Genomic DNA, 12,207 nt, shown 5'->3' on the forward strand with positions numbered 1-12,207 from the left:
AGATAATCATAAATATTCAGATAGTCCCACTCGGGACTCAGCAAATTATCATAAAAGTACAAAAGTGTTTCACAATAACAAAAATGTCAGTGTGCTACCCAGATGTGGCACATAGTTCATTGTGTAATCTGAACTGTACGAGGACAACTTGGACTTAGTAGTCCTTTATCAAAGGAATTCTGTTGGTTTGTTTTGCAAATTATGGAAAATGCAAAGATAAAGTAGTGTTTTGACCTTGAAGGTGCTCATAATATGAGAAAAATGTCCTGGATTATTTCTGTACTTTTTAAACAGAATTTTCAAAGAAAATATCTAAATTCAGTTAATTCATTTTTCTGCTTAATGATCACGCTATTTACATCAGGTGTCTTTTAGGTACTAAGTATTATTTTGATGATACAGAATTGAAATATTTTAAAAACACAGTTCTTACCCTCTAAGAGTTTATTATTATCATTTGTCATTTCTATTATTTACTATGGTTTATTCAATTCTTATTATGTGCCAGAGTGCACTAGGAGCTTATAATTATCATTGTTTATTCTTGTGTATTGTGTGTAGTGTGTGCCAGCCACTTTAAGTCCATGATGAGAATTGCAGTTAGAAAAATGTGGGTGAGGACTTGTCCAGGTATCTCCGTTGCTTAGAGCCTTGTCCCTGATATGCCAAGGTTGTTGTCTTGATGCCTGGTCAGGGCATAATACAGAATCACTCAATGAATGCATAAATAAGTGGAACTATAAACTAGTGTTTCTCTATCCCTGTTTCTGTCTCTGTCTCTCTCTAATCAATGTTTTAAAAATATTTTTAAAAAATAGAAGTAAAAATGTAGATGAGAGTTTAAGTAAGCATGCAGACCACAAAGAAGTTTTCCAGGTAAAGTGGCAGAAGGATGATGTTTGGCAGGTGGAACCACTATTGAGATTACAGGTCTGGCTGCAGGAACAGCAGTGCAAGGGCTGAGATGCACTAGTGAACTTGGCGGGGTTTATGAGCAGAACCATTTCAATGTGCAAGATGTGTGCAATGGGAATGTTGGGAATGAGGTGAGTGCCTAGCTAAGGCAGGCTGATGAAAGTCTTTAGTGCTACAGAAAGGACCTGGTCTTATCCTCTAGGACAGTGATGGCAAACCTTTTGAGCTCGGTGTGTCAGTATTTTGAAAAACCCTAACTTTACTCTGGTGCCGTGTCACATATAGAAATTTTTTGATCTTGGCAACCATGGTAAAACAAAGATTTATATTTTTGATATTTATTTTATATATTTAAATGCCATTTAACAAAGAAAAATCAACCAAAAAATGAGTTCGTGAGTCACCTCTAACACGTGTGTCATAGGTTCACCATCACTGCTCTAGGACTTGGGAAATTTATCAGATAGAATGCTTTTAGTTTCAGATAATAGGTGGTCTAATTAACAGAGGCTGAAACATTAGGAACCAGGATTGTTTTTGTGGTTCAGTAATGTCATCAGGATCCTAGTTGTCCTTTTTTTCAGCTGTGAGGTTGTCAGTGTTTATGTCTGCTTACCTGGTCCGTATTTAGCAATGGTGCCAAAGCATCCTATTCTCATATGGCAATATGTGAAGCTGAAAGGCCTGCTTTTCCTGAGGCATTCTTTTTCCTTAAACTTCTTGTTACAGTAGAGTTGGCACACATTATATTGCTTTCAGGTGTGTATCCATAGTGATTTGAGATTTAGGTACTTCAAGATGTTTTCACAATATGTCTAGTATTCATCTGTTATTGTGCAGGCCCTGCCGGGAGCCAGTCCATGCTTGCTGTTTCAAGGGACCTGGCATATATGGCACACTGTTCTTAATATGTTTGCTCACCTTCTAGGCACTATGTGTTTTAACCAAGGTCTCTGAGAAAGGTTGTTTCCCCAGGTAGGGATTTTCCCCTGAAGTTAGGGAGGGAATAAAACCTCTTAACTAAGTGCCAGGTGGGTAATTAATCACTTTACGAACAATCATGCTTAAGCTACATAATCTTTACTCCCTGGAATGGAGATAAGAAACGCCCTAACCTTTGAAATAGAGATTGATAGGATTGGAATCAACTGGTATAAATACAGATGTAAGAAGACAGAACGGAGAGAGACAGAAATTGGCACAGAACCTACACAGAACGTTCTCTAGAGACAGAAGAACTTCGCTAGAGAGAACATGGCAAAAGATCCTGGACAGAAACTGGCCTCAGAACCTAGAGACAGAACCTAGCGAGAGAACATGGCAAAAGATCCTGGACTGAACCTGACTACAGAAATTGGCATGAGAACCTGACTAGAACCTGGTGACTGAACCTGGCTGGAGAACCTGGACAGAACCTGGCTGGAGAACCTAGCGAGGGAACATGGCTACAGAACCTGGCTGGAGAACCTGGAGAACCTGGCTGGAGAACCTAGCAAGAGACCATGGACACAGAACCTGGCTGGAGATCCTAAGCAGAACTTCGCTGGAGATCCAGACCAGAACTTGGCTGGAGATCCTGGCTAGGCTGCTGATCAACTGAACGCTGTCTCCGTGTCATTCCTTCTTCGCCGACTCCGTCCACACCTTTGGGGACCCCTGGACCCGCTGGGGTTGGACCCCAGCAAGGTCCGGTGCACGAATTCATCCCTCAGCCTTGCCGGTGATCAGGGCTGATCAGGGCCTCTCTCACCCAGTCCTGATTGGGCCAATTGGGGCTGGGAGGTTGGCTGCCTGGGGGAGGTTGACTGTGGAAGCACACTGACCACCAGGGGGCAGCTCCTCCGTAGAGCATTTGCCCCCCAGTGGTCAATGCACATTATAGCTACAGAATGGTTGTCCAATCATTCAGTCATAATGGTCTCTTAGGCTTATATATATACTAGAGGCCCAGTGCACAAAAATTTGTGCACTCGGGGTCCCTCAGCCCAGCCTGTGCCCTCTCGCAGTCTGGGGCCCCTCGGGAGATAACGACCTGCTGGCTTAGGCCTGCTCCCGGGTGGCAGAGGGCAGGCCCAATCCCTAGGTGCAGACCCTGGTCCGGCTCAAGGCAGGGTTGATTGGGGAGTTGGGGCGCTGCCCCTGTCATGCACAGAGCAGGGCGGATCAGGAGGTTGCGATGCCACCCTCAGTCACGCTCAGGGTAGGGCTGATTGGGGGGTTGGGGCACTGCCCCGTGTCACACTCAAGGCAGGGTTGATGGGCAGGTTGCGGCGCCACCCCCTGTCACACGCAGAGCAGGGCCAATCGGGGTTGGGGCATTTCCCCCTGTCACTCACAGAGCAGGGCCCATCAGGGAGTTTGGGGCTCCGTACCCTGTCACGCACAGAGCAGGGTCGATCAGGGGGTTGGGGAGCTCCCCCCGTCACACACAGAGCAGGGCGGATCAGGGGGTTGGGGTGCCGCACCTTGTCACACTCAGGGCAGGGCCGATCAGGGGGTTGGGGCACAGCAGCCTGTCACACACAAAACCGCAGGGCAATCAGGGGGTTGGGGAGCTCCCCCCTATCAGGCATAGAGCAGGGCCAGCTTTAGCCCTGAGGCTCCAGCTCTTAGGCCTCCGCTGCTGAAAGCAGGTTTCTGGCCTTTGTTTACCTTCTGTATTTGAAACAATGTTGCGATCCTGCTGGCTGAAGCCTGGCGACTAAAGCAGGTTTCTGGGGTTTTGTTTAGCTTCTATATTTGTAACATAGTTGCTTAGAGTTTCAGCTCAGAGGCCGTCAGCGGCAGGCGGGGAACGTTGCAGTCCTCCGTCACTGAAGCAAGCAAGCCTAATGTTCACTTCCAGCTGCCTGGCTGCCGGTCTCCATCATGGCTGACAGTTAATTTGCATATCGCCCTGATTAGCCAATGGGAAGGGTAGCGGTCATACGCTAATTACCATGTTTCTCTTTTATTAGATAGGATAGATTTGACACATTCCCTGTGCTGTACACTAGATTTCCGTGGCTTATACATTGTATAATTGGAAGTTTGCACTTGTTATACACATTCTTTATTTCATCCCTCTCCTCAACTTACTATCCTCTGGCAAGTAAGGGATCAGTTTGTTTTCTGAAGCTATGGGTCTGTTTCTATTATATTCTTTTAGATTGCACATGTAAGTGAGAACCTATGGTCTTTGTCTTTCTCTGTCTTATATCACTTAGCATAACACCCTCTCAGTCCACCCATGTTGCCATAAGTAGCAGGAATTCATTATTTATTATGTCTAAGTAATATTTTATTATATATAAATAAAATATATATATATATATATATATATATATATATATATATATATGCATGTGTATATGTATATACTACCCACATATTCATTATTCATTTATCTAAGGAAGGACACCTACATTGCTTCTATATCTTGGCTATTGTAAATAATTCTGTAGCAAACATACAGCTGCAGATATCTTTTCAAATTAGTGTTCATGTTTCTGGTGGATAAATACCCAGAAGTGGAATGGCAGTTCTATTTCCATTTTTTTGAAGCATGTCTATGCTGCTTTCCACAGTGACTATACCAATTTTAAACACCTGTACAGTGCATGAGGCTTTTGCTTTTTTCCATATTCTCACCAACACTTGTTATTTATTTATATTTTGATGACAGCCATTCTTAGATAATGAGCTGGTACTTCTTATGGTTTTCATTTGCATTTCCCTGATTATTGATGTTGATCTGTGTGTTCCCTTTAACCTTTTTTAAAATAAGTTTTTATTGTCTTTAGAGAGAGGGCCATAGAAACATGGAGACAGAGCGCCATCACATCCACCGGCTGCCTCCTACACGCCCCCTAATGGGGGATCAAGCCTAACTGTGCCCTGACCTAGAATATAACCAGTGACCTCATGGTGCATGGGAAAACGCTCAATCCTCAGAACCACACAGGCTGGGCCTATGTGTTTCTTTTCAAATAGGAAGAAAACTGAGTGGCCTGCAGCTCACTTCCTCTAACATTTTATAGGCTTGGGTTACATCCCCTGCTCATTCCTAAACCAGACAGTGGTCAACTTGTTACTGTGATGAGCTTAGTATAATCATTTCTCTCTTTGGAGCTGGAGAGATACCACCTTCTTTGTGTATCAGGACAGTGAATGGCCAAATTCAGTTGTGGTTCTCCAGCAAAAATGAAGACCAAGGTAGGGAGCCACCAATATTTGCTGCAGGGATTCATTGCAGTTCTTGGCAGAAGAGTAAGAAGATTATATTTGATTAGGGCCCGGTGGTTGTGGTATGAAGCAGGGATCAGCAAGCTTTTTCTGGAAAGGGCCTGATTTTAGCCCATGTGGTCTGCATATCTACTCAAGTCTGCCACTGCAGTGTGAGGGCAGTCCTAGAGAATCTGCAAGTGAATAGGAATGGCTGTGTTCCAGTGAGACTTTATTTACAAAACCAGATGGCAGCTTCTATTTGGCCTGTGAGCCCTCCTTTGCTGACTGACCCCTCATGTAGAGCATAGATGGAAGGAAAGCACATAAAGAGACTGGGAGACAAATGAAGATTTCTCCTCCTTGGACTACCATCAGTCCATTATGAAGTTTTTACCCATTTACTCGTATGTGAAACGAGTCAGGAAGCTCAATTATTTCCATTTACAATGTTAACTTTTTTCTAATTCTATGCCTTTTTCATTTGTTTTGCTTAAAATATCTTATTAATTTTATTAATTTAAGAAAGAACAGTAACAATTAGTGGTATTATCCCCCTGTGAGAGCTATCTGTAAAGAGCTCATGTTTGACTAGGGCAGTTGACAGTAGCAAAATAAGTGGAGACAGTAGGAGGCCGAGTTCATATGATTTCCTGGTGATTGCATGTAAAAAGTGGCGAGGAGAAAGAAATCTAAGGTGACTGACAGGTTTCCAGGTAGTGCACTGGCATTTAGATCAGACATGAAGAATAGGACTTTATCAGATGAACAGGAAAGAGCCACTGTTCCAGAGGTAAGACCAGTATTTGTCCACACATGTTGAGTTTAGTAGAATATCCATGGATATCTCTAAAGTTTGTATACAATACCTTTGACTTTTTGACTTGTCCTGTGAAGAACTGCTTTTGATAGGTGAGCCATGATTTTAGTTTAATAAGAAATTTGTGAAACATTAGGAACAAATAAAAAGAACTTTGAAATAACGAGAACCCTATTTTGGTATATATGATCATTTTTGTTTTTCTACAGTTCTCCCAATATCGATTGATTCATGACTATTGTAGAAAGGAATTAAACCCTGTTTAGTTGTATAAAATTGTCAGTGTGATGTCTTCCTTTCCTTTATAGGAACTTTGGTAGTATAGAACATGTTGTCAATCATTAGGATTCTCTATTTCTTATTCTGAGTAAATAGTAATGTTGCTAGTTTGACATTATTTTCTGACATCATTGCTTTCTTTATCCCTTTCATGTCTTTATTCCAATAGTTATAAATCTTCAGCACACTCAAAAACAAGCATGGACCGAAACAACATCAAACACAGGTACTCTGAAATCAATTTCTGCCTATCATCATGTATAACACACCAAATAATACCAATTTCACATAATGCAATTTTGTTAGAGGTTCCTAAACCTACACCTAGGTTTGCTAATTCCCAAGAAAAATTTATAGGAGTCAGCATATAGTTTTACTCTTAAAAAAAAAAAAAGGTTTATTTTTGGGAAAGGCCAAAACAAAATCAGAAAGAGAAAAGGTGTGTGTGAGAAAGTGTGGAGGACACCAGGCACACGCTTCCAAGAGTCCTCTCCCTGTGGAGTTACCAGGATGTGCTGAGTTACTCCAGTGTCTAATTCTGACAACACACATGAAGTATGTCATCTACCAGTTTTGTTAGACTCAGTGCCAAGGTTTTTATGGCACTATAGTCACCTGGACATCTTCTGATAGCATGTACCAAACTACTAGATTCACAGAAGGAAAGGAAGTGTTCAGCATGATCCCCATTGGTTGTACAAAGTGTTTAGATGCAGGGAGCCACTCTTCTCAGTTAGGGAAAGGTGGAAACCCTCCCAGATTCAGGTTCAGACACCAACTGAAGGGCAGCCAGTTAAGCAGGACTTTCTAAGGATAGCAGTCTTGAGCCTGCTGTAGGAAATGTTTCTGCACAGCAGGTATAGCCCTGACTGAATTTTTGGTGTTGACTTAAAAATTTATTTTTAAAACAAGCAATATGATAATGTAATATGGTACTGGTTTGTCACAGCATCCATAGTTGCTTGCAATGCTGGTTACTTCTGTGATGCTTGGTGGCTATTTAACAGGTTTTTGGCCATAAATTACTAGTGTAATTTTAGGCAATTTTAAGGTTTCCTTTTTGTACAATCAACTTTTCAAGACAATTTTTCTGTAAAATCATAATAATGATTTTTTACTTAAAATTAGAAAATATCCTTTAATTATATGGATGATTTAATTTTAATTTATGTCATGCTAAATCCCCATCTACATATATAAACAGGGAATATGATAGCCGACCATCACCACCACTGAGGAGGAGGCTGCATCATGACAGCTCATGTGGAGCTGAGCAAGCAGATGGGCGGGAGGGGACTGCTTACCGCCCCACCCCGGTGGCCAGGGGGAGGCTGGGGCTGAGGGCGGGCCAGAGTGGAGACACAACACATGGAGAACCTGAGGAGAGGGCTGGCCACAGCTGAGACACAACACACAGGAGCACCTGCCCCACCCCAGCGGGCACAATGCTGGCGGCCGGCAGGGTGGGGTGAGGGGGGGGCATTTTCCTAGTGGCTGCTGCTTGGCTCAGAGCATAGAGCAGGCCCCCACCCCAGCCACACAATGCGGTGGCTGCTGCTATGCTGGTCAGGTGCAGGTCCTGGCCCGCAGGGTGCCTCCTCCCGTGATTACAATCGCGCGCTGGGCCTCTAGTTTATAATAATAAAGCAAGATATTCAATCATATCAGTTATATCCCTGCCCTGTACACAGTTAAAATTATTGGCTTTATTTATGTTTTTCCGTATGTTTCACTCAATTGTGGGAATAATGCCAATTTTCTGGTACTTGGGTTTTTCTTAATTTCCAAGGTGACTGTGTCTTGAAAATAGTACTAATGTGGTCATGTATGCGAATAACACATTTTTCACAGAAATTCATAATCTTACTTTTTAAAGCAGTATTAGGTGCACAGTAAAACTGAGCAGCAAGCACAGAAAGTTCCCTTAAACCCTACATCCCCTACACACAGCCTTGCTCATTTTTGACATCCTGCACCTGAAAGGTACATTTATTACAATGGGTAGATGTGCATTGATGCATCATTATAAACCAAAGTCCATAGTTTATATTAAGGTTCACACTTGGTGTACATTCTATGGGTTTTGACAAATGTATAATGACACGTATCCCCCGTTAACAGTACCATAGAGAATCACTTAACTGCCCTAAAAATCCTCTGTGCTCTCTTATTCATCCCTCCCTTCTCCCTAGTCCCTGGAAATCACTGATCCTTTTCACTGTCTCCACAGTTCTGCCTTTTCCTGAATGTTGTATAGTTGGAATCATACAGTGGGTATCTTTTTAAATGCTTAAAAATTACATCCAAGGTATTTGGATGTAGTTATCCAAGATGTTCTTAGTCTTTTGTGCTTTGTTGTTGTTGTTCATCAGCATAGGCTCTGCTGACATATACTGTACAAGCTGAAAAAATGACCTCACGCACTCTTGCAGAGCACTAACTGTTTGGACCATCCTGAGCTATGATGTGGGCCCAGGTAGACTCTAGCACTGGAAGGGGACAATCTCATATCGTTATATTTTACACAACCGGAATCACGGAATCTTTCCTACTTATCTTGCAGCCGGTAATGCGGCCATAAACACTGTTTCCTATGTGTTGCTGTGCTGCAGAGTGTAGTGCCAGCGGCCAAGCTTCCTTGTGATAGGGTGTTCCATCCTAAACTGGCTGGTCCTCACTGAAGAGCGGGAGGAGTTGTGCTGTGTTAGAGCAGAGTGGGTGTCCTCTCTTCCAACCGCTCTCAGTGGAAGAGGTCCAGAAGACTCATGCTATTTACAATTTCTATTGTCAGTCTATGGTTCTGCTTCAACTAGTGAAACAATTTTCTATCAGTCTGGTGGGGTTTGGCTAGGAATATGTTCATTGTAAATAATAGTTCAAAGGTAAGTATAAAATTTTGATGGATGCCATTCTTTTTTTTTCTTGCATTTGATATATTTTAAAAGAGAAAGTAACTGTTCTTAATATGTTCATGGCCTACCAATAATGTGATCCATATTCACTCTAGTATAGTCTTCAGGTGTGGTCCCAAAGGAATACTCCCTAACAAAGCATTACTCCAGTACTTTTAAAGTCCAGTTTTTTTTTATTGTTTTAAAATGTATTTTATGTTTTTCTTTAATAGTGGATGAGAGCTCTGAAAAAGACTCCTTAAGCAGGTAGGATTTTATGGATTTTTAAAACTATATGTTAACTAAGGGAGTGCAGAGAAAAAAACCTAACATTTCTAAAGTGTTCTGCCATGAGCCAGTCACTACTTCATGTTATTAACCCGTGTTATAGTGTTCACAATAGCTCTGCAAAGTAGCTGTGCTATTTAGCCTACTTTTTCTAGTGAGGCCACTGTGGTTCAGGGAGGTGGATGAATTGACCCATGATTCCATAGTTAGCAAGGGGCTGACCCATGGTTTGATTGTTAACCAGGCTGGCTCCCAAATTATTCTCTTGTCTCTCAACATACACTGGTAAGTTCCTGTGTAGCACAGGCATTGAGATATGGATGGCATTCAGATAACTCAGAAGTCAAATCCGATTGTGTATTAACTCTGACTTAGAGTTTTATTAAGCGGCTCAGTTAGTCCAAGTATTTATCTTACTGTACTTGAACATTGTAGTGGTAAATAGGACCTTGTTCTTCCCACCAAAGCTTTTAGGGCACATCTCAGTTAGCTATGGCCACAGAACCAAAGGTTTTACCTAAGCAAGGCCTAATCAGGCAGCTGTTTTTACATAAAATGATATCTACTCTTCTTGACATGAATTATTTATCCGTAAGTGAATAGTCTCTATGTATAAACCATGTTATGTTAATTAAATTCAGCATGTATTTAGAGGATATTCCTAATTGATTTCTCTATTTACTGACTCCCACTGTGGATTTTCCTTCAGGTTGTAACTTTGTCTAGTTGTATGAAGTTTTTTTCTTTTTCCCTAGTGCCCTCTTTCCTCTTCCATGACATTTATTTATTTACTTATTTATTTATTTTACTTTCTTCTCTGCTTTTTTTGGTGTGTCTTTTATTGTGTAATTTTTTTTCTACTCTGCCAGCTCCAGTGTTCTTCATTTTTTCATAGACAGAAAGACAGGCATGTAGAATTTCAGGACTTTGAGGAAGGCTATCAATTAATTCATCAAAACTCCCTGTAGTACTTTAACTTGTTTAATATCCTGGCCCAGTGGTTGTTCACATGGACTATTGGAAACTGGTTTAAATTGACTCATGGGGATATAAAAAGTGGTGGAATTCATATGTAAATTCAGGTTGCTAAGTGTAGTACTCTTCTTGATCATTCTGTTGGCGAGTTTTAATAATAGACATACAGAGATTGGGTAGTGAACACAGTCAATAGAGGATAAGAATGGAATTAGCAGGACTGTCTAAGTTTCAAGAGGAACAACACTGGGTGAAGGTTGAAATAAGAGTTTTGGAAAGGAGATGAGAATATTGGGGTTTGTGACAAGTTACAGAAAAGTATTAAGAAGGAAGGCCATAGGGTATCGGGAGTTCTCTAGAAAGGCAGATTAAAATATGGGGCTCAAAGAAGTCCTGACAAGTTTGCTGCTCTTCTGTTAGTTTGCTTAATTGGAGGATCTAGCAACATTCAAGTTTTCTTTAGAAAGATATTTAAAAACTGGGAGCTACTGGAAAGATCTTTTGATCGCATAAAGGATTGTGATGTTAGCTACGTGAATGCTGATTCACAGAGTGGGGCTTAGGTCTCCTTGAGGCCTAGGGGACGGGGATTGCTGAACTACATAGATCTATGCCCCAAGGCAGGTGTCTTCTCACTGCTACCTGTTTTCCCAATTAGCTGATGTGCTTCTCATCTACACAGAGGGTTGGGCAGAGGTAGGACTAGATGTCAGATCAGTAATGGAGTTGGTAGCACGCCTATGTTATGAGTGAATTACTGAGACTCCATTTAGATTGTTTTCAAGGAGCAAGGAAAATTGAGAGCTCCTGTTCTTTGTCATTTGAGCCTGTCCTTGTTTCAGGAGTCTGTGCCTCACAGGCTGAAGATGTAAATGTTGGAGACTGGCATGGAGCCTGCAAAGGGTGATCTGGGATACATTTGTTCTTTGACATTTGGACTTTTAACTTTCAACCACTTCAGGGAACTTCCTGTACAGTTTTAGGATAAAAGGAAGGAATAGGTTCTCCTTAACAAGTGGTTTCCATGTTAAAGAAGCAAAACTGCCATTTTTTCTGACGTTGATTAGTCTTTGAATCAGGGACAGATGTTGAAGAAGGATCAGTGTATCTTCCTACCTGGACGTATGTCATCAGATGTGTTCCAGTTCAGGGAGCAAAACTTATGTCTGCCCTTAATTGGTGAAAACAAATTAAGCTCAAGCAGAGTGTACCTTCATTAAATTGATCATAGGTTGGGAGAGGTGGTGGCAGAAATAGGTAACTAAAATATTTTTTAAAACAGAGGTCTGGTGTTACTTGTATCAAGAAACTATTTCATTTATAGGTAGCTGATCTTTCACTTAGATTTTTTGTTGCTTCTTAATTGTTTTTCCCTTTTTTATTGTTTAAAATTTTACATATGACTCCTTTTTCCCAGCTTGATCTCCCCCGCCCCCTTTTTGTTGCTATTTTACAGTATTAACTCACTCGTTTTTGTTGTATATTTTACTGTAAAGACTTTCCAAAAAATCTGGCATTGATGATGCATGGCCTGTATCACACAATGAAGACTTCAAGGTAACGTGCTCCCTTGTGAAAGTAATTTTCCTGATCTCAATATAATTTTATGTAGCCTAACTTAAAATTTTGTAGTGGCCTACCTGTCATTGTTTTATGTTTGTAATATAAAATGAGTCTTTTGTTGTTAAATCCTCAAGTGAGGGTATATTTTCTTTAGTTGATTTTAGAGAGAGAGGAAGGGGGAGGGAGAGGGAGCCACTGAGAGAGAGAGAGAGAGAGAGAGAGAGAGAGAGAGAGAGAGAGAGAGAAGTGAGAAAGAAATATTGATTGGCTGCC

Source organism: Myotis nattereri (genome assembly GCF_964212035.1).
Source record: "Myotis nattereri genome assembly, chromosome: 1".
Taxonomy (NCBI): Eukaryota; Metazoa; Chordata; class Mammalia; order Chiroptera; family Vespertilionidae; genus Myotis; species Myotis nattereri.